Source organism: Pinus tabuliformis, chromosome 5_1 (genome assembly GCF_031772625.1).
Source record: "Pinus tabuliformis cultivar Carrire ecotype Pingquan chromosome 5_1, CPIR1, whole genome shotgun sequence".
Classification (NCBI taxonomy): Eukaryota; Viridiplantae; Streptophyta; class Pinopsida; order Pinales; family Pinaceae; genus Pinus; species Pinus tabuliformis.
The window spans coordinates 888,699,285-888,720,966 of record NC_142305.1 but is presented as its reverse complement, the minus strand read 5'-3'; the positions used below and the strand labels follow the sequence as shown (position 1 = coordinate 888,720,966).

General features: G+C 39.9%; 1 protein-coding gene across 2 annotated transcripts in view; it reads right to left on the bottom strand.

Annotated features, from left to right (window-relative positions):
* LOC149167661 (phosphatidylinositol 3,4,5-trisphosphate 3-phosphatase and protein-tyrosine-phosphatase PTEN2A-like) overlaps window positions 1–21,682 on the bottom strand; it is a 195,397-nt gene that overhangs the window by 132,470 nt on the left and 41,245 nt on the right. Inside the window, exon 2 of one of the 2 annotated variants that reach the window (XM_089433069.1) lies at window positions 13,046–13,153. The exons of the other annotated variant lie outside the window; for it this stretch is intronic. The gene's annotated coding sequence lies outside the window, so the exon portion shown is untranslated. The remainder of the gene's footprint in view (window positions 1–13,045; window positions 13,154–21,682) is intronic. 2 annotated transcript variants of the gene reach the window in all.

The following is a 21,682-nucleotide window of genomic DNA, read 5'->3' as shown; positions in this document are numbered from 1 at the left end:
TCTTAGACATTGATTAGGGACTTAATCTCGGCCATTGACATGTCAACAAGAAAAGTATAAGAGGAGGCTTGAGGGTCACTTGGAGAGTACACTAGAGTGATCAGTCATTCTATTCTCTAGAGCAGGGTTTGCTAAGAGAGATAGAATTAGTGATCGGGAGATGCAGCTGAGGGGCATTTGAGTACAGAGAGGCAGAGATAGTGCCGAGAGAGCAGCGCAGTAGCCAAGGAGAGTGACGCAGAGCCAGCCAAGGCTCACGCAAGGCCACGCAGAGGCAGCCAAGAGCTACGCAGAGCCTCAGAGAGGCCAGCGTTGCTGATGCAGAGGGCCAGAGGGCTGACGTAGGGCCTCCCAGGGCTGGCGCAGACCCATCTGGGGTGACGCAAGGCCAGCGTGAGGCAGAGAGGAGCTGACACAGTCTAGAGAGAGGCTGACGCTGGGGTTTCTTGGGCAGATTTGTGCTGAGTAGCTGCCGGCAGGATTACCCGAGGTTTCAGCCAGAAGATTTGTCAGAAACTGGGAGCTATTACTGCCAAGGAAATTCTCTATTGGGTAGGCCAGTTTCGGCACCCAGATTGTACTCTAATATTGCTTAATAAGAAAACCCTCAGATAGTTGCACCAATTTTCCAACATTGGGTTTTTCCGGGGACATTAGTCCAAAAATAATGGTGTCATACGGCGTGTTTGTTTCTGTTTCTTTTAGTTGTTGATCTGTAATATGTTGAGCATGTACTAGTGTTTATTTTCAGTATTTACATTGTAAATAACTTGTTAAGTAACGGAACAAGTAGGTAGGAATAAATCAGATAAAGTGCATGGAGCGTTTCTAATTAAGTAGACTTAGAAACTTCAACATGGTATCATAGCGTGATTGTAAATCACAGGAGGACTAAAGGACATCAGCCAAGCAAAGCAATAGCAGCAAAAAACAATTGTCTCGAGGTGACAAAAGTTGTTTCTAGCAGAGCAGCAACAAGGGAAGGGTGATGCAGTGCCTGCGTCATCAAGGGTGAGCCGAGAAGAGGCAGCGCAAAAGCTAAGGAGGCATAAGGAGCCTCACGCAGTAGCTGGGAAGGCTGACGCAGTTGGCTGAGGAGGCCGGATTGCTAGTGTCGGGATTGCGTAGAACCTAGGAGCTCTCACCTTCAGGTTGTTGGGGTTTACAAGGTTGTGGGAATATTGCAGAGTGGAGCTGGTGAGGTACTGTAGTCAGAACGATACGTGACAGAGCAAGGCCGGAGGAGCCGCTACCGAGGGTTTCTAGCTGAGGAACCCGGATCAGTGGTGCGGTTGCACAAGACGATCAGAGTAGGGAGCATCTCGACAACGGCAGAAGGATTTCCAGGAGGGAAATCAGGACTCAAAGGGAGTCCAGAAGAGAACTTCCAGACGGGAAGTAGAGACTCAGAGGAGTCGAACAGAGAACTTCCAGGAGGGAAGTAGAGGAGCATCATGGCACTACACAGAGTAAGAGACCAGGATAGACTGGACGAAGCGTCGAACTTCGCAGTCTGGAAGGCCAAAATCTTATCCATACTTGACAGGAATCATGTCAAGAACTTCGCCTTGAAGGTAATAGCTATCCCAGTCGACCCTAATGATAATGACAAGTACGAGGAGGCAATGGCGAGGGCCAAGAGCATTATCCTTGACGGGGTCAAGGATCATGTAGTACCACACATAGCCGAGAAGGAAACGGCATTTGAGATGTGGGAGGCTCTCAAGAAGTTGTACCAGCATACTTCTGTGTAGAGAAGAATGTTGCTTGAGAATCAGTTGAGGTTGTATCAGATGAAGAAGGGAGAACCGATTGACACCTTCCTCGGAGGACTAAATGAGATCTGAGATCAGTTGACTACTATAGAGGCGACACCAGATCAGGAGCTGATGGTGAGGACAACCCTGAAGGCTGTCTCAGAAGACTGGGAGGTATTTGTCCTGAGTATACTGTGCAGAAGGACTCTCCCACCTTGGGACGAGATGTGGGTAGCTTTTCGCCAAGAAGAGATCAGATGGTAGTCGAAGATGGGTAGCAGCAGCAAGGAGATCAAAGTCAAGCAGGAGGAGGAAGATGTGGCCCTAGCATCTGGGGGAAAGTAGGAGAAACGGGACAAGAAAGATATCTCCAAGATCAAGTGCTTCCACTGTGGGGAGTTGGGTCATTATGCAACCCAGTGTCCAAGGAAGAAGAGTAAGGGAGAGTCTTCCGAGACTAAGGCAACGCCAGCACAGGCAGAGAAGGATGTTTTGACAGATGATGATTGTGCCATGAGTGCACACGCGCCACTTGAGCGGAAGTGGGGAGACATTGAGCTATATTCAAGTGGACTACAAGCGATGAGGGGCAGGATCCTCGAGGTACCCAGCGTCTTGGATTAGACCTTGCTACGGGAGCCCCGACGAGGAGTAGCAGGACTGGCTGATGTGGGTAGAGATGGATGCGGATGGAGCGACAGAGAGAGCTACAGTGCAGGAGTCCCGAGACAGCGAGAAGCTAGCAGGTTGTAGCAGTGTGAGAGGCATAGGAGTGTTGCACCAGTGCAGGATGGCACAGAGAGGTGTGCAACGATGCGAGAGGCGGGGAGTTGTTGCAGCAACGCAGAGGTCAGAGAGGGAGCACTTGTCAGTGTTAGAGGGAGCTTCAGCATCAATGGGTGTCTCTAGCCCAACAGGGAGGTCAGATTGGGAGATCAGTTACTTACTTCTCAGTAACTGAGTTGCAACGCAGTAGTGCGTAGAACGATGCAACATGATGAGAGGAAGTGCAGTGCAGATGGAGTGCTGGGAGAAAGGACCAGCAGCAGCACGGATGCAGAGGGAGTTGTCGTACAGATGCAGCAGTTGCAGTGGCAGAACCATGGGAAACAGTACAAGATGCAGCAATGCAGAGGATGTTGGGCAAGAAGGCCTAGCATCAGCACAGGTACTGATGCCGGATCATCAGAGTAATACTCAGTGAGGAGTATTGCTAGAGCACAGTCCTCGCTAGGAGGGAGTGTTGATTTGGGGTAGCATCAGATGTGCTCTAGCCATGAAATTTGGTGGAGAGGTTGGGGCACATGAGATCTCCAATACCCAGAAAGGGTTTGGGCAGATTCTAAACAGTTCAAGAGATATTAAAATAATTAATATTTTTAATGGAGTCCCTAAGTCTAAACTTAGGGAAAATAAAATATTAACGTGTATTAATATGAAACTGTGTTAGAATGGTCCAAAAGACATGGATCAAGCCAGATCTAATCTTAGCTGTTGATTAGGGACTTAATCTCGGTCGTTGATATGTCAACAGGAAAAGTATAAGAGGAGGCTTGAGGGTCACTTGGACAGTACACTAGAGTGATCAGTCATTCTATTCTCTAGAGCGAGGTTTGCTAAGAGAGATAGAATTAGTGATCGGGAGATGCAACTGAGGCGCATTTGAGTACAAAGAGACAGAGAGGCAGAGATAATGTCGGGAGAGCAGCGCAGCAGCCAAGGAGAGTGACGCAGAGCCAGCTAGGGCTCACGCAGGGCCATGCAGAGGCAGCCGAGAGCTGCGCAGAGCCTCAGAGAGGCCAGTGTTGCTGACGCAGAGGGCCAGAGGGTTGCCGCAGGGCCTCCCAGGGCTGACGCAAACCCATCTGGGGTGACGTAGGGCCAGTGTGAAGCAGAGAGGGGCTAAGGCAGTCCAGAGAGAGGCTGACGCTGGGGTTTCTGGGGCAGATTTGTGTTGAGTAGATGCTGGAAAGATTATCCGGGGTTTCAGCCAGAAGATTTGTCAAAAACTGAGAGGTATTACTGCCAAGGAAATTCTCTATTGGGTAGGCCAGTTTCGACACCCAGATTGTACTCTCATATTGGTTAATAAGAAAACCCTCAGATAGTTGCACCGGTTTTCCCACATTGGGTTTTTCCGGGGATATTAGTCCAAAAATAATGGTGTCATATGGCGTGTTTGTCTCTGTTTCTTTTTGTTGTTGATCTGTAATATGTTGAGCATGCACTAGTGTTTATTTTCAGTATTTACATTGTAAAAAACTTGTTATGTAACAGAACAATTAGGTAGGAATATATCAGATAAAGTGCATGGAGGGTTTCTAACTAAGTAGACTTAGAAACTTCAACACTTGTCATTAGACCAAGCAGAGATAGGGTCGTCCTATGAAGTTGATGTGTATGAGAAGCTCTCCTACCATCCAAGGCCAAAGGGAAGAATCTTTATACAAAAAATTGGCTAGAAGAGTTGGATCTAGCCAGGAAGATCTATCTTTGTCTAAGAGAGGTGGCCCACTATCAAGATCTGGTGGGGGGCACTACTTGTTGGTCAAGCATGAGGGTCTCACAAATGAGGGTTTCATTGCTCCCTAAGGTCTCACCAATATAGGCACAAGAATAGTGTTGCACTTTGTTGATCTCTTGGTGCTCCTATCCACCCAAATCATCCAAAAGGAAAATGTAATCCACTATGTAGTGTCTGGGTCGTGTGGGGGGCCACAATAAACCTTAGTGCCTCTCTTAGATACAATGCTATGCACCATTGACTTAGATATTGAAAAAAAGGTGAAGGGAGAATTATACTCTCTAAACCACCTACATATCTCACAATAGCGAAGGAATTTAAATTTAAAGTGCTCCTCTATCTATGTCTCATGTAGATAGCAGATCTAACATAATCTATCATCCCATGGTATTTGATGCTCAACTTCCACCTAAAGTTGATGCAGTCCCACAATAAAATGACCTAAAGGGATCCTAATCCCATGCATTCAATGTCGAAACATGTAAGGGGGTAGCAATATCAGACCATTTTTAAGGCTTAAGCTCCAAGAAGTGTTTTGCATATAAGGACATCTTGGTTCCCAAACTCCCAAGAGAACCTAGATATATTATTTACAAATATCCTCATTGATAATCCAATTCATCTCCTAATTATTCGACAAGAGATGGTCACATGTGTCCCAAGAGTACCTAAACGGAGGAAGACAATCTATTGTCTAAAGGAAACAAGAGATGTTTAAGTACCAACAACACACCCACCTAATTGGGGGCATGACTAAGCAATGGCCTATGAAAAATAGTAGGCCAAAAATGGGTATCGCTCTCTACCTGCTACCAAGTCAAAATAATCTCTAGAGGTGTTGCAACAACTCTACCAAAGTCTAAAGGCAATCTCAATCCTAAAGTAGTGTGCCACAAACTTTGTTTGGATGATACGTTGGAGGATTGTCCTCTTGCATCCAATGATGCAATGGAATAAGAGGTTCTAAACTCACTCAGGTTCTAAGCTCAACCCCCAAACCTCTAAACCATATAAATTGTGGATCCAATGATGGAATCCACAAGGCTTGATTTCAATGTGATATGCTAAAAATGGTTCTAGAAAATTTGCCTCTATAATCATGAGGGACTCAAGCCCCTTATTCACTCAAGGTTGCAGAGCATACTTGATCTTGAATCTAGAACTTGAAAACTAATATCCAAGATGTGTGTATGGAAGGGTCACCTCAACCTCCTCGCTCCTAAAGTAAAAGTGGAAATATGAAAAGAACTTCTACAAGTAGTTGAATATCTTCACCTTAGTTTTCCCAAAACTAACCATCAACACCTAGAGATTTCGAAACAGTGCGAGAGCATCCAACTGTCTCTATAGACAATTAGTGTGTTAATTTTCTCTTGAAACTTTGCAACTACTTAGATGAATTACTAAAAACAAGGCATTTGAAAACTGAAACCAAATTTACTTTCACCAAGATACATAGTTTCTTAACAATTTATAAGCAACGGAAACTAATCAAGAGATAAAAACACATTCACACAAATTGACACGATTGTTTACCCATGAAACCCAAAAGGGAAAACTTGTTTTCTTTGTTATGGTATTTCATTGATTGTTCTTGGGCAATTGGATCTGTTATAATTCACGCTGCTTTCTATAGCCAGCAATCTGTCTCTGCGAACACACTTGTTCTCCTATTGAATAGCCTTGACTTTCTCTTGCAATCCTTGATCCCTGCTCTTATTTCCTTGTGCACTAGAATCCCCTATTTCCTTGTGCATTTCCTCCTATTTCCTAGTGCACAATTGGGCTCCTATTCCTTAGCGCAAATCTCCTATTTCCTTACACACTTGTGGCCTCCTATTTTCTAGCGCACAAGCTCCTCAATTCTACACAAACACAGACAAAGAATGATCTCACAAGAATTGTGAATTATGTGCCTTTGTCCTCCTCTTTATAGATAAAATCTGAGAATGCAAGAAGGCCTAGTTCAGTTTAGAAGTTCCAGTTTTGATTGCAAGTTAACTAAGAGTTCTACTCGTCCTCTCTCCAATCAACCCTGAAGACTAACTCATTCTAAATGAACTCGTAACTGCCACCTTATTCTGTAGTCAAACTGAAGAAGACTCCACGTAACTAAAGATCCAACACTACGCATGCAATCTAGATGATCATTCCAATAAACTGGACATCAACTCATCCAAACTATAGTCTATCCCATGAATTCACACTCATGCTAGAGAAAGACAAACTCGTGGTGTTCACTATATAAGGCACAAGCCAGAAGACCTTCACTCGCTACATTTTCAACATAGCGAGGAGGCCAAGAGGACCACATCAATAATGAAGAGTATGGGTGTTGGGACATGGTGAAGGAGACAATGGGGCTCCTATTCCTTAGCGCAAATCTCCTATTTCCTTACACACTTGTGGCCTCCTATTTTCTAGCGCACAAGCTCCTCAGTTCTACACAGACACACACAAAGAATGATCTCACAAGAATTGTGAATTATGTGCCTCTGTCCTCCTCTTTATAGATAAAATCTGAGCATGCAAGAAGGCCTAGTTCAGTTTAGAAGTTCGAGTTTTGATTGCGAGTTAACTAAGAGTTCTACTCGTCCTCTCTCCAATCAACACATGGAGTCTTAACACGTTCTCTCTCCAATCAACCTTGAAGACTAACTCATTCTAACTGAACTTGTAACTGCCACATTATTCTGTAGTCACACTGAAGAAGACTCCACGTAACTGAAGATCCAACACTATGCATGCAATCTAGATGACCATTCCAGTAAACTGGAAATCAACTCATCCAAACTAAAGTTTATCCCATGAATTCACACTCATGCTAGAGAAAGACAAACTCGTGGTTTTCACTAGCTAAGGCACAAGCTAGAAGATCTTCACTCACTACATTTTCAACATAGTGAGGAGGCCAAGAGGACCACATCAATAATGAAGAGTATGGGTGTTGGAGCATGGTGAAGGAGACAATTGTCACATGGCTAATGTTGATTTGGGGTAGCATCGGATATGCTCTAGCCACGAAATTTGGTGGAGAGGCTAAGGCACATGAGATCTCCAATACCCAAAAAGGGTTTGGACAGATTCTAAACAGTTTGGGAGATATTAAAATAATTAATATTTTTAATGGAGTCCCTAAGTCTAACTTACGGAAATTAAAATATTAATGTGAATTAATATAAAACTGTGTTAGAATGGTCCAAAAGTCATGGATCAAGCCATATCTAATCTTAGTCGTTGATTAGGGACTTAATCTCGGCCGTTGATTTGTCAACGAGAAAAGTATAAGAGGAGGATTGAGGGTCACTTGGAGAACACACCAAGAGATCAAGATTTCGACTTTCTGGAGCTAGGTTCGCTGAGAAAGTTGAGAGAGTGATCTAGAGTTGCAGCTAAGGGGCAGTGAATACAGAAGCAGAGAGGCAGAGATAGTGTCGGGAGAATCAACGCAGCAGCCGGGAAAGCTGACGCAGAGGGCAGAAGACGGAACTGCCGGGAACAACTGGAACTGCCGGAACTGCCCGGGAAAGCTCACGCAGAGGGCAGAAGTCGGAACTGTCGGGAACTGCCGGAACTGTCAGGAAAGCTAACGCGGAGGGCAGAAGCCGGAACTGTCGGGAACAACCAAGAACTGTCGGAACTGCCGGAAAGCTAACGCAGAGGGCAGAAGCCGAAACTACCGAGAAAGTTGACACTGAGCGCAGAAGAGGCTGACGCTGGGGTTTTTCGTGGGGCAGATTGGAGCTGAGGAGCTGCCAAAGTGTTTATCCGGGGTTTCAAACAGAGCATCTATCTCTGAAGGAGGGGTACTACTACTGAGATTTTTCTCTGTTGGGTGAGCCGGATTTGGCACCCAGATTGTATTCTGACTCTGCTTAATAAATCAAACCCTCAGATAGCTGCACCGATTTTCCCGCATTGGGTTTTTCCGGGGACATTAGTCCAAAAATAACAGTGTCATTTATGTGCTTGTTTCTGTTTCCTTCAGTTGATGATCTATAATGTGTTGAGCATGTAATTGTGTTTATTTTCAGTATTTACATGGTAAATAACTTGTTAATTAATCGGAACAAGTAGGAAGGAATAAATCAGAAAGTACATGGAGGGTCTGTAACTGTTAGACTTAGAAACTTCAACAGCTAAATGTGCCATGCAAGAAAGCCTCCAACTCATCAATGTTGATTCTGAATAATGTGGGTAAGATGGGACACCCCTACTTCACCATAGTGGTGCTCTAGATGAAGTCTAATAATCTGTGTGCTTAGTTGAGGCGACCAAGCACTACCTCGTAAAGATCCATGTAATAATACTAATAAGAATCTTTAACATACCAATGTCTCTAAGATTTTGGAGCATGGCTTCCCCCAATACTGTCAAAGAATTTCAGAAATTCTAGGAAACAACAAAAGAGTTTCGAAGAGTGATTATCTCACCTCTTTCATGATGGTTCAGAATATGATCCATCGGTTGATATCCTAGCCTAAAACCTACCTATCCCCCAACCCAAAGGTTTCTCATCTTGAGCTCCTAAAATAACTATAAGTGAAGAGTGGTGGCATAGAGTTTCGAGGATGTATGTCCAACCATGCCTATAGTTATTCAGATTTGCACTAGGACCCAATTTATGAATCAAGTGGATCATATGATGAGACCAAACCAATGGGAAGCCTATGCAAACAACAAGCAGGATCCAATCCATCAAAACAATCCCTTGAGCAATGCCCTCTCTCTCCAAATTGCATGCTAGTTTTAAGATAGTAGGTTTTAAATAAATGGTCATGTTTTTAAAAAGGAAAGCCAATGTCTTCACATTAGGACATAAGAATCCATAGGTTATGTCTCAAATTTCTCTTTCAATTCTACACATATATCGCAAACATGTCCTCTTTTGGTTTTGAACTAAAAATTTGCTTAGCATCCTTGTCTTTTGGGCAAAGGTTGGTTTTGGTCTACAATCTACTATGACTAGATGTATCATTTTATTTCTTCATGAACTTCCTGTTATAAGTAGTATGCTTTATGGCACCAGTGATTCCAAAAACGACCAATTGTGCCATGTTCCCTTGATCTTTTAGCATCTCATTATCAATATAATCAAATTCCAATTGAATTCCATGTTTCAACATCACGACCAACTTGGAAACTTATGAAAAAAGATTCCACATGCAATGTAATAGATTCTTAGTATGGCCCTTTGAGCCAAACCATTCCACGTCTTCCATAATATGTATCTCTAAATCATGGCAACAAAAGAAATCCACTAGCATTAATTATTTTTATGGAGCTCTCTCTATGGCCTTTTTACATTTCTCACCCAAAAACTCTTCAAACTTTAAATTCTTTAAAGAATTTCTCAACATTGTCAAAAGAACTCTCAAACTTTTTTCCTAGAATAAATATCTTTATATTCCATATGAGAAATATACATGTTTCAATTCTCGAGGGATTCTCAAACAACAAGGCTCAAATCCATTACAAGGATAGACTCATTATGAGCTTTATTGTCGCTCAAAATGTATTGGCACTGCGACAATGACTCAGGTATGGGGTTGTCACCCTAATCCCCAATCTCTCTGTTTAAGTTGTCTCCCAACAGCAGGCTATGGGGGGTAGACCGAATGGGGATGAAATGTCGAAGGACAAGTTGGGAACCAACTATTCCGGGAGACAAAGTGACAAAGTCGAGTGGCCTAGCACTTTTTTAGATTTAGCAAGATATTAAGGATTTGATTGGATTTATATACTTTGAAACCAATGCCTTATGGAGTCAACACTCTTGCTTTAAAAATTTAAGACCATGTACCAAATGGACAACTGTTGCTTTAATGCATTACTATCCTATATGAAATGCAATTCATAGGACCTATGTGAAATGCAGGAATCTTGGTTGATTTTAATTAAATGCATAATGTAAGTTTGATTTTCCCTTAACTATTTTGAAGTTGGGCTCCAAGGTAAGTTGTGGGAAGGAGGCCAACAGGAAGCAAGCAAGGACTTGATTAACGATATCTTCTGTTGTGCTCCTATCATCCAATGCCTCTGGCGCTGCAAAGATTGTCGCTTTGACGACTGCAAGGTCACCATGTTAACGACCGAAGAGTTGCTTGGGCTCCTCAAACTATATGAGAAAGTTTGTCCTAGAAATCTATCAACCAAGCTTATGCTTGGAGGTAAGTTTTAATATGCAAGACTTTAGGATGCAAATGCAAGGTGAAATTAGTGAACAATTCTTAAAATGAGATTGCTAATGTTTAAGTACTTCAACTATGGTTGATCTTAGATTAAATCAACAAGTGCTTGCTAATTATATTCAAGAGACAATCTCAACTATAAGAATAAAGCCCAATGTGCCAACAATAGATATCACAAAGTGCATGAAGATGGAGCTTACTCAAATATGAAATATATTGATTACTGAACCAAGAGTACTTAGATAAATCTAATGCTCTTCCAATAACTTACTTTTCCAACCTTAAACAAGAATCATAAAATCATGAACAATCAAGGAACTTGGTTACTTAGAAATTTAGCCAATGAAACTATTGCAAATGCTCTTAATCAATATTCCTCAACAACTAAACTTAAGATGCCCAAAGGGTGATTTATTGTTAGCTACAATCCACAAATGTGCTTTAATCAAATGGCAAAGAGAGAACTAGACCACTTATCAATTACCCAATTATTCAAAATGATATGCCAATGACAGATTATCCAAAGTAGCAATAAGATTTGAAAAATGTTCCTAGTCTACCTCAACAAGCTATCAATGCAATAACAAAAATGGATTACTTCAGGGCAGCAGTAAACAAATTATGTTTCAGTGAGCAGCAAGTGCACTTGAAGTCCCTTTTGTTTCAGATTAAGTGATATGGATGAGCACAGCAGTAAAGCACCTCTCATGCAATTAAAAAAAATATATCTAAAAGAATTTTTCAATACCAATTATGCAACATGCAACCATTCTTCAGATCTTATATATCTCACAGTGGTTCTCAGTCACTTAAAAGACAGCAAGACATTCAAGATGCTAGAATGGAATCAGAGTTTAATGTTTATAGCGCTTGAGCTTATGGTGCAAATTTAATAACTTTTAGAGGGCAGATTTCTCCCACAATGAACAATAGAAACCATTTGTTACTTCTAAGCAAATGAATTAATTAGGACAGCAGAGGTTAATCATGACAGCAGTAGGTAAATTCAGAGGAACAGAGAACTAACAGTAAATATCTTTTATGTTAAATGCATTTGACAGTTCAGAAATTACTAAACTTTTTAGGAGCATGAAACACTTTTCAAGAATGCACTAAATCTAAAGATAAACTTAGTGCGAAATGAAATTAGACCTCTGAAAATTTTAAATCAGGCCTCTGAAACAAATGGAAATCAGTCCCTAATAATCAAATCAATCATCCAATTACCAAACAAAGCAAGCAAAAACACTTGTAAACTTTCTTGCAAATATTAATATATAGATTAGGGTCCGCAATATGGTTTATTTAGGTCTGAGTGTAGATTGTCACCAAGTATCACAGATTTGGGTGTCAGAAATTCAAACAAGTGCCTGGATCTCCTCAAATCTCCACACTACACCTGCAAAAACAAGTATATAACGAGAGACAAACCTGAAAATGCTTGTGACCAATGGAAAGAGAGGCTGTGATGACCTGCGTTCAGGGCAGAGAACAGGGAGCGGGCTCACAAAGGCAAGGAGAGACAAGGATGGAGGCAGCGTTAAAGGAAAAGGGGTGGAAAGCCTTGCGGCCTAGAGATCAGAATCCAAAGAGGATTGACGCAGGCTGACAGAGGTGAATCTAAGGCTGCGGCAGGCAAAGGAAGCCTCTTAGAGCCTGCGTTGAGGATGAATAAGGGCATATCTGAAGAAGGAGTTGCAGAGAGGGCTTGGAGAGGCCTTGAAGGCCTGCTTTGAGGGTAGAGGGCAAGGAAAAACCCTACAACGCTCACGGTAGGCAGGAAAAAGGCTGGAATTGGAGGCAGGGATGAGACAGCAGGGAGAAGAGAGAAGATAAGGGCTTCCCCAGAGGAGATTTGAGGGCAGCGGTGAAGGAATAGGAGATAGGAAAGAGGGATAAAGGCTGCGGAAGGATTGGGGAAGCCCTAAGGGCTGACGGCTCAAAGAAAATAGGTGCCGCAGGGAAAAACAAGGGCAACAGGGGCCACGGCCAGGATTGGAAAGGTTTGTAACAAAATCTTAAGGTCCACGCTGGGCTTAGAAGCCTTAAAATTGCGTGAAAAAACCAAAAAAAAAAACAAAAACAAAAAACAGATCTTATAATTTGTCCACAAATGATCAAAAAAAATTGTTGGAGACTGACGTTTAATTCTGGAGCTTCAGCGTTGAGTTTGGAGGAGCAGTAGAGGGTGGATCTTGCTTTCCTATGCCTATATCTACCTCTAGGATCCTTTAAAAAAATTGCCAAGGACTGAAATCCTTAAATCCCTTGACAACCTTTCAGATCTAGCTTTGAAATCTACCTGTAAAAATTAAAAACTTGAAAAACCCCAGATCCCAAATATATACAAAATACAAAAATATATCCCAAAAAAACCTCCGAAAGTTAGAAAACCAAAATACAAATCTACAAATTTGAATACAAATCTACTGGATCTGAAGAATATAAGTCCATCTCCGTTCCCGAATCAATAGAAATAATCTCTTCCTAGCCATATCTATCTAATGAGCACAGTACATAAAAGATAAATAAGTTTAAATGAGGCACTAGCCAAGAAAGAAAATCTTTATTACATAAGTATTGGGATTCAATCAAGAAGGCCCTTCAGTTCTTATGCCTTAGGATTTGGCTGGTCCAACTGAGGACTTCCCCTCACGCCCAAGATTTCAGATAAAAATTATCTGCACACTCAAAATCGAGTTGTTAAATCAATAGAGACATAAACTAACATTATAATTCTTAAGAATTAGATATGCCTACTAATTCAATTGAATTAAAATGCTACCTTAGATCCAATAACCTGTGCAAGATACATGTGCAATAAGTTATTCCATGAAAGTTAATGATCATCAACTTCTAAAATATTATTCAACAGAGCATAAGAACAGTATTACCATAAGTAGGAGAGAATAACCACCATCAATGAAAACCCCAAGAACTTTTGCATTATTATTATTCTAGAAAAATTACAATAGAACTTCGAGAGCTAGTACACAATTCACAGATCGGATCCTTTGAGAAGCAAATGGCTTCTAATCTATAGATAAATTCTCCAAACGGCTAGCTGGCTTGATCCCCGTCAAAGTAATCTCAACCGTTGATAAAAATTTGATTATCTTTTAATCTCCACCGTCGAACATCTTTATTTTTTGAGGAATTTTTAAATTTCTTTTTAATTCATTTTTTATTAGCTGAAAATTAATTATTTTGAGCTAATTTCCTCAAAAATTTGACTTTGACCTAACCACTAAGGCCCAAGGGTCCAAAATTTCTTAAAATTTTCAATATTCCCTTAGTGGGGGGACCTCCAAAAATTAATTTCTCTAGAATCCACAATTTTTTCCTTTTGGAGAATTTATTTTCCCTAGAATTTTAATTTTGACTCTAATTAATTAAATTTTTGGCTTAGGATAATTATTTATTTTTGCCAGAAAATTCAATTAATTGACACATGAGGGAATTAATAATTTTTTCCAACCCTCTAATATTTTAGTTATGGTGCTAAAATATTATTTACATAAGATAATTAGGTTTCAACCCTCAAAGGGGGAAATCCATTCGTTATATACCCTCAATTTTTTACCCAATTTTGCAACTCAATATGATCTAATAGACCAAGTGATTTGTAATAAAATAATTTAGCCAACTAACTTAAATTATTCCCAAATCAATTTTACAAAAGACTCGACTAGAACACTAGGACTCACCTAAAATCTTAACGATAAATCCACCTTAGCTTTGGAGTGAGGTTGGAGGGAAAAACTCTACCGATCATTCGTGTTTAGAAACACAAATGAATCAGTAAGACAAAAAACCTCCTAGGATGAAAATCGTCACCAAAACAATAGGTTTACCTAGGTTGTTACATACATATATGGTCTTACTAAGATTATTTACATACCAACTACAGAATGGGTTTATAACTCTGATAGACAGGTGACTGATGATGACGAGTCCTGGATGATCTGAATGCCCGAACATGATGGAATCCCTTTGCAAAAAAATGTACTACTATAGGGTACTTGACATAGAGTGGTCAAAGAGCTCAACATGTCACATGCGAGAATTGATGCTAAGTGGGAAGGATAACAACATTCCTCCAAACCACTAGAGCATCCGATTGACACAACTTTCTTCAATTTTTCAAGAATATTTTCCATCTTGAAGGGCACTATGGATAAGAAATCTCCTTCTCCAACATCTCACCTACCCTTGGGACAAAATTGACTAAGGCACTTCTTCCTTCACATTCAAAATTTATTTTCTAAATATTTATTGGGCCTTCCCCTGCGCCTTTCTATTGCATCTTCCTATATTCCTCCTTATCATAGGCAAAAAATCATTCACAAAAAGATATTAAATTTTGTTTTCATCGTAGCTTATAAGGTCTTCTACTGGTTTCAATGTTGGGACTTCATATTTATATCTAGCGTAATCATTAACATAGCCTTCTTATTAATTTCATTTACAATCTTAGCTACAATTCCCATTCCATCCATCTCTATGAAACTAGGTTCCATGCTTCTAACTGTTGAAAATGGCAACAAGAAATGCTAAAAATGCATTTCAGGATATTACTCCAACTCTATTGGAAATAGCAAAAAATAGAAATGATAAAAATAGCATTGCTATAAATAGCATTTCGAGATAGATTCCAATTTTAATTAGTCCCTAAATTAAAATTGAGAATTAAAATTCGAATTTAGTCTCACCAGCTTTTTGAAAAATAATTAATTAATTCATCTTGAGTTAATTAGTTGGAGAAAATCAAACATGAAGTCTTTGTGAAGACATGCAATAGTTATCCATTTGATTGAGGAAGTTATCCCTTAATTAAGGAGATAATGATGAGTTGTATTTGAGTTGTAATTAGTTAGCTCAGTTAACTAAGTTAAGTCCAGTGAAATTAGTTCCAAACAGTTGGAGGAACTAATTGTGAATTCAGTCAGTTAATGCATGCATGCATGCAACTAGTGTTCTCCAAATAACTGAATATTCTCTCATAAATAACTCATGCATTTCAGTTCAGAGAAAGACCCAGTTGAAATTAAAGGAAGGGACAGTGTACTATCAATTGGAGGAATTTTTCCTATAAAGGAAACTCATCCATTGCAGAAGGAATTATCTCCTTCAGGATTGCACAGTTATTTCTGAGTTTGGTGAGTTGTGTGAGAGGTGAATTCACACAAGTGGCAACCAGAGGACCCAGGAAAACTGCGCAAGGAAAGAAGAGGCTTGGAGGGCAGAGGAGAAGGTTTGTGAAAAGCCTTTGACTGTCTATGAGCAGCGTTGTAGGATTGTACTGAGAGCAAGATAGCTTGTGAGCTAATGCTTTGTGTAATCCGGACATATTTCCACTTGTATGATAATACAGAGATCGAGGTTTTTAGTTGAGGCTTTCCCCAAAGTATTCTTCTGTGTTTCATGTGTGATTGTTTCTTCTTCTCTGTTATATGTGTTCTGTTTGATCTTGCATAAAATCGATTAAACTTCCGCAAGTTTGATGGTAGAAATAGATTAAGTATTTTGCTTTAGTACATTGCATAATCAGTTTAATCTACAGTGACAATTTCTACATGGTATCGGAGCAAAGGTGATCGAAGCAGTGAACAACATACGAAGAAGAAAATTCGAAGTATAGAAACAAACAACAACAAAGAAGTAATAAACAACAAACAAAAAAACTGGGCCGCAAGTTTTCAGAGCAGATCTGAAAATTTTTGTGCAAAATTTTCAGAAACAAATAGCAAATCTAGATTCCTTGCCAAAAAAGACCCAAATTCAAAAAAAAATTGGTTGAATCGGAGTTCGGATGAGGGAGATATCGCTGATTTAAAATTAGCTATTTTATCAGAAAATTTCGTGACACTGGGAAAGATGAAATAGATTGGTGTGCTAGCCAAGAACCTGTATGCTCTTGAGGTTCAAGATGCATGCAAAGCCTTGAGGAGCAAGGCAAAGTTTAAAGACTTGGTGGTTGAGAGGGAGAGTAAATTACCTCTCAACATGCAGTCCGAGAAGAAGTCTCAGACAATTGTGGAGGAGCCACAATTGGAGATGCTGAGAGGAGACCGAGTGGAAGCATCCACTCATGCAGAGATCTCCAATAGGGGGGAATTTCGAGCCAAGTGGGCAGAGGGATCACATGCATCCATACCTCCAGGTGGGAGGTGGGGCAATATGGAATGATAGTCCCAAGAAGGTTGAAATAGGGGTAGGATCCTTGAGGTACCCAGCCTCTTTGATTAGAGCTTGCTACGAGAGCCCCGACGAGGAGTAGCAGAACTAGCTGAGTGGGTAGAGACAGATGCTGATGAAGCGGCAGAGTAAGCTTCAGCATCAGAGGATGTTTCTAGCCCAATAGGGAGGTCAGTTGGGAGATCAGTGACTTACTTCTCAATAACTGAGTTGCAGTGCAGCATTGGGCAGCACGATGCAACATGATGAGAGGAGGTGCAGTGCAGATGCAGCGCTAGTAGACAGGACCAGCAGCAGCACAGATGCAGCAGGAGGAATCAATGTGATTGATGCAGTCAGAGATCAAAGTGACAAAGGCTAGAGCAGTCAGATACTGAAGGGCACAGAGATGCAGAGTTTTTAGTCGACAAAGGCAATAGCAGCTAGAGACTTTGATGACAGAGGCATCATTTTTATTCACTTTGGATATTTTTTTGTTTCTAGAGTTGCTGGAGCAACAACACTAGGGAGAAGTGTTGCATGCAGAACATTCCAAGGGTTCAGGATTGGGTTCGAGTTGAATGCCTTCCTTGTTGAGAGGAAGTGTTGAAAATGGCAACAAGAAATGCTAAAAATAGCATTGCTATAAATAGCATTTCAAGATATACTCCAACTCTGTTGGAAATAGCAAAAAATAGAAATGCTAAAAATAGCATTGCTATAAATAGCATTTCGGGATAGATTCCAATTTTAATTAGTCCCTAAATTAAAATTGAGAATTAAAATTCGAATTTAGTCTCACCAACTGTTTGAAAAATAATTAATTAATTCATCTTGAGTTAATTAGTTGGAGAAAATCAAACATGAAGTCTTTGTGAAGACATGCAACAGTTACCCCTTTGATTGAAGAAGTTATCCCTTAATTAGGAGATAAGGATGAGTTGTATTTGAGTTGTAATGAGTTAGCTCATTTAACTGACTTAAGCCCAGTTAAATTAGTTCCAATCAGTTGGAAGAACTAATTGTGAGTTCACTCAGTTAATGCATGCATGCATGCAACTAGTGTTCTTCAGATAACTGAATATTCTCTCATAAATAACTCATGCATGTCAGTTCAGAGAAAGACCCAGTTGAGATTGAAGGAAGGGGCAGTGTACTATCAGTTGGAGGAATTTTTCCTATAAAGGAAACTCATCCATGCAGAAGGAATTATCTCCTTCAGGATTGTGCAGTTATTTCTGAGTTTGGTGAGTTGTTCGAGAGGTGAATTCACAAAGGTGGTAGCCAGAGGACCCGGGAGAAACTGCGCAAGGAAATAGGAGGCTTGGAGGGCAGAGGAGAAGGTTTGTGAGAAGCCTTTGACTGTCTATGAGCAGCATTGTAGGATTGTACTAAGAGCAAGATAGCTTGTGAGTTAATGTTTTGTGTAATCCGGACACATTTCCACTTGTATGATAATACAGAGATCGGGGTTTTTAGCTAAGGCTTTCCCCAGAGTATTCTTCTGTGTTTCATGTGTGATTGTTTCTTCTTCTCTGTTATATGTGTTCTGTTTGATCTTGCTCAAAATCGATTAAAATCCCGCAAGTTTGATTGTAGAAGTAGATTAAGTATTTGCTTTAGTACATTGCATAATCAGTTTAATCTACAGTGAGAATTTCTACACTAACTGGTAGTGGAAAAATTTAATCAAACCATGGTTATGATACCACATGAAGTATACTAAACACAAATATATGCTTGAAGTATAGAATTGATTTAATATATTTTATAAGTGGCAATGAATACATTGTTGGAACCCTTATTTCTACATATTTTTCGATAACAAGTAACACTTCTTAATGGACTACTATTATCAATTACTCATTATGTGTGTATTAGTCATTTACTTATATTATGACATCACGTATTAATAATATCACCTATTAATTATATAACCTAGACTATATTAGAAGGTAAATTACAACTCCTATCACTAATCTACAACAAGAAAAATAGCTAACGAGTCGAGCAATAGTAAGCATAATCAAAACATGCCAATTTCAATGTCAAACTATAAATGATATGTTCACAACAACAAAAAAATGGCTACTTTTTCCTAGCTAAACAAGGAAGCTTGTCAAGCAAAGTCAAAGCCATTGATAGAAGTAAGGGTGGAAGAAGAAGACGAAGACATCCGAACATAATCATCAATCATGGAGAAAGAATTGATAAATTGCCTTATACTCTCCTATGAAGAGGACCAGGGACTAAGAGGATTAAGATGTGTCACTTTGAGCAAACCTTGACCGTCTTTGGAAACTCTCTCGTCGTCGACCACCCACTGAAACCCTTCTCATACTCAATTTTGTCGAGAAGAACCTAGTGATGGAACATTGGGTGCCAACAAATGTGGAGAGGGCAAGGAGCTTGCAATTGCATCTATCCAAACTTTATTTTCATTTCCTTCTTTAAAAGAAATAGGGTCATGGACATTAACAACTTCATTCATCAAAGCATGATTTACCTAATAAAGTGACCTATAGTTTCCCTTACCTTCTCCAAGTTTTATCGCATTTCTTTTGCATATTGAAAAGTTTATAACCACATTGACCTTTTTGTGCTCTATTTGATTGTTCTTCTAACTCCAATACGGCTTTCTCTTGTTCTTCTCGATGCTCTGCTCCTACTCCAATTCTACATTCTCTTCTTCCTTGAGTTTCTTCTTCTCCTACTCTTTGCCTCTTCCCATATGTTCCTGGAATTTTGATTCTCAATTATTCTTCTACTTGCGAATTCTCATCTTACCAACCAATTATATGCACTTGATAGAACTCTCATCAAAAATTACATGTGTACTAATGATTACTTTCTTATTGAAAGGATAATAAAACTTGAATGCATTTGACCTTGTACTATAACCAAGAAATACACACTTTCTATTTTTGTCTCCCAATTTTTATGACTGGTTTTATATAAGATGTGAGCATCCACTAAGCAACGAAATTTTTCGAACTTCTTTCCCTATGGCTTCTTTATCTGACCAAGCCTCCTCAAGAATCACACCTTGAACTACCTTGTAGGACCCCTATTTATTAGGAAAACCAATGGTTGAAAGCTTTTGCCCAACAAATGAGTACCAAGATTACCAAGATTAAGTGCTTTCAACATGCATTGAGCCATCTACATTGTAGATTTGCTCTTCTACTCCATTGCACCATTCTTGGAACGTTTTCGCAATAATTGTTTCTTTCCTAAAGCCTTGCTTGTTGCAAAAATCACAAAATTCTTTCTTACTCATACCCACCTCCTTTGTCACTTTGTAACACCTTAATAGTTGGTCCACTTTCTTAATCCACCAATAATTTGAACTGTTTGAAAGTTCTAAAAACTTGTGCTTCCAAAACCCTTTAAAGATCATCGATAAAATTAACAAAATATTTTCCACCACCATGAGAGTTTTCATCAGTCCACTTATATAACAATCGATAAATTCAAGTACACGTATTGATCTTGTCATGTTGTCTTCAAACTTAAATAAATGTTTCTTTCCCAACAAAATTGAGTCATAAAAACCTTTCTCCTTTTGTATTTCTAGCAAACCATTCACAATATTATGCTTCTTGAGAAAACCAAGATCAATATAGTCCAAAAGACCAAAATATCCCTTGTGCCAAACATGATTCTCAAAACTGAAACATAACAAAAATGTTTGTTGCTTGGTTCGAACTCTATCATTGTTATGAAACCTCTAACCACAATGTTATTAGTTTTGTCTTTGATAAAGCATTCTTTCTTGTCCAAAAAAACAACAAAGGCTTGTTGAATTTTTGTTAAACCTTGCACCCAGTAAACCATTAACCTAGCAAATTGTAGATCTACTGAATAATTTACACAGCTAAGTTCCTAACATTCAGGAAAAGCAAAAATAAAATAACCAATCTCATAAAAATGACACAGATTCTGCCCAATCAAAGTTTTTCATTAACAATCCAAATTTACTCCTAGGATAATGGCCCAACTCAGAAATTACATACAACATTGGATCTAAACCAGCTAATCAACCATCCTTGGTTGATCTAGATCTTGTTGTTGCCCCTTCCTTGGAAGCAACACACTCACTAAGAGGCCTCTGTCAATCTTGTGTTGATGTATTATATGTCTTTCCTATCTCCCTAGCCTTACTTTTATAGCTTTACATTGAGCTAAATCCCTAACCCAAACCCTAATCTCCAAAGCGATTAATCGCTGAGATTAGATCTCACCTCACTTGGGATCAACAGTTGAGAACATTTCCAAAGTTTCTTTAGCCCAATTAGCCAACATTATAATTATGTGTTTTTCCTACGTTAAAAAACTTAGGCTAAATTACATTAGCAACTTGCTCACACTTGAGCAAGGTTCTAAAGAGATCATGGGCAACTTCTTGCACACCTTGACACATAGGCCTATACAAAAGCACCTACCCAAGCTACAAACATCAACACTCTAAAGAGATCATGGGCAACTTCTTGCACACCTTGACACATAGGCCTATACAAAAGCACCTACCCAAGCTACAAACATCAACACTCCCTATTAACGAGAAAGGTACTTCTGACCCCCTGTAACTAGCTTTGATCATAGATCTACACTTGCTGCCATGGCTACTCCCTCTGAACTAGGAGACTTCCTTGCCATCATCCTCGAAGACTCACTCCATGTGAACTTGTTCCTCGGAGCCTCCTACTACTGAACATCCTATAAGTTCATTTCATACCAAATTACCTTCTTGACAAATTTGGAGCAATCTCTTCACTGCTCCTCCCCACTTGAACCTGAAAGTTGACTCCCTCTGAACTGCTCAAACTTCGAAGCTCCCTAATCGCTATTCTTTATCACTACTTTGCTTCCTATCGTTGCTCGAATAGCCTAGCCCTTTAGCCCATTCCTATTGCTCTATGTGGCCATTGTTTGAGCTAGATCCCTTGGGCTTGATTAGTCTCTGTCCATCTTGGAACACTACACCAAACTCCTCCTTCTCGATCATCGAGACTAGAAGCAAACTCCACTTG